Consider the following 2,254-nt stretch of genomic DNA (forward strand, 5'->3'; position numbering starts at 1 on the left):
GTAATTTCAGGAGTATTTTTATTTTTAATAATTATTATATACTTTAAATCAATTAATGTAATTAAATCATTTGAATATAATTTTTTAATTCAAATAATATTTTTTTTTAAAAATTTGAATCTTTCCTTTTCGTTATTGAATAATTTTTTCACATGAAATAATAAATTGAAGACAAATTTTTTTAATATCTTTACTTTAATTAAATTTATTCCAATTTATATACTTATTGTTATATCTTAACTAATTATGATTAAATATTCCTTTCTAAACATATGAATGTTTAAATATTTGAAAATTCTAATCAAAAAATCGTAAATTTAATCTTTACTATTGTGAGATATATAAATATGAGAATATGCAAAATGATTCTTGAAGATTTCGGTTGTCAAAAGGGTGGAACAAGGGTGCTAGAAAACACGGACGAGTGGAAGCGAACGTTGGACCAAGTCCAAACGATTCTGCAGCAATAAAGTACCGCGAAGGTCCTTGAGGTGTATCCATTAAGCCTTGGCCAAACAAACGCGAAGAGAGCGTCAACGACCGCCACTTTGCCCCTAATATATTACCACGTGACTAACGCACGAGACCGAATCACGACCGACACTATTCTACGCGCACTCGTCAGATTGTATTTTATAAGTAAACATTCGCGAGATTTATTCGCGCGTCGGTGCTTCTTATCCTCGATATCGTAAATTCAGCAGCTTGATTTATCGGATTAATATGTAGGCCTCTTCCTGTCCGAGCTTTCCAACTGTGTTTGGACGTTCCTCTTTGAACGTGAAGCGTCTATCAGGCAATGAATTATTTAGAGGTTATCTTCTTTCTTTGATCGCTTTCCTGGTGAGAAATGAATTTGTGTTTAGTGTATACAATTTTTATCATATTATTTAATTTTGTTAAAAACATTCTCAATAATTGCAAAAAGAAAATATCAAGTTTGAATTTATTAGTTATATTAAAACTGAACCTAACCTAACATCGTTGACTGTCATGAATGATTGAATAGGGTATAAACTGCATTTTTTTTCTTAATGAATTCTTAATGAATCATTATAATACTTGAAAAGATTTAGTGTTTTAATTTTCTTGAAAAATTAAATCAAAGTAAATAAAATTACTTGTAATATGATAATAAGTATTACCAATTATAAAACTATGATGTAACTGTACTCACATATATATAGTTCAGTAATGGTAATAGAAAAGCTATAATTTGAATCAAAATTGATTCAAAATCATAAAAATTATTTTCATTTATAAAGTTACGTTAGGATAATCATCTAAAACTGAAAACTAAAATATTTTTGAAACTATTAATTATTTTGATATATCTATAATATATAGTTTAGCTTATTCTTATACATACAATTATTATCTTAATTATCGAATACAAAATTAAATTATTATTACAAATCGTAATTACCCTATTGCATATTTATGAGAAATAATAAAAAAATTTATATATATATATATATATATATATATATATATATNGCATAGAAGATTTAGATTGTCGTTTTAACAAATACACGTTTCTTTCCAAATTAATCAATCAGACCATTCCTTTCCACCAGTGAACAGTGTTTTCAACACGCTCACTGCTTAAATTCCACAATAAATTCTACAATATAAAAAAAAAAGAAAAATTCGAATCCAAAAATTTTTCTATATCCACTATTATCTCCTCTGTTAGATCCTTAATGGTTCTAACGACATCCACATACCTCGAACAACATGAACGATCAATTCCATGGAGAGAGACACGTGTGGATTTTCTTTTTCGATTTCTCAACGTCTCGTAATTCCCGAAGATCGCGGCTAACAGTCCCTGGTAAGGATCGCGGGGTACGTGTCGCGTAGAAACGCGTGGGCGCGCGATATCTGATTGCGTGCGTGCACAACGATCGATATCAAGCGTGCAGATATATTCGACGACCGGATGAGAGATGGCCACTGTCACGCACAGCTTCCAGCAGCGCGTGCGCCTTCGATCCTTAGGCGCGATCGATGAAGACGATCGATAACCAGCCGTTCATCATTGGCCACGTCATACACGCGTACACGCGTTCCCTTCACAATTTGTCAAATTAGCATACGGTACATGGCCCATGGACGTATATGCGACGTAATTTTAACCGATATAGAATGTAGATTATCGATATCATTTATTGATACGTTATATTAGGATATTGTTACTTTTTTCTTTTTTTTTTTTTTCCTATTCGAAGTTTATTATTAAAATATTTATTTT

Source organism: Apis dorsata, unplaced genomic scaffold (genome assembly GCF_000469605.1).
Source record: "Apis dorsata unplaced genomic scaffold, Apis dorsata 1.3 scaffold_260, whole genome shotgun sequence".
Taxonomy (NCBI): domain Eukaryota; kingdom Metazoa; phylum Arthropoda; class Insecta; order Hymenoptera; family Apidae; genus Apis; species Apis dorsata.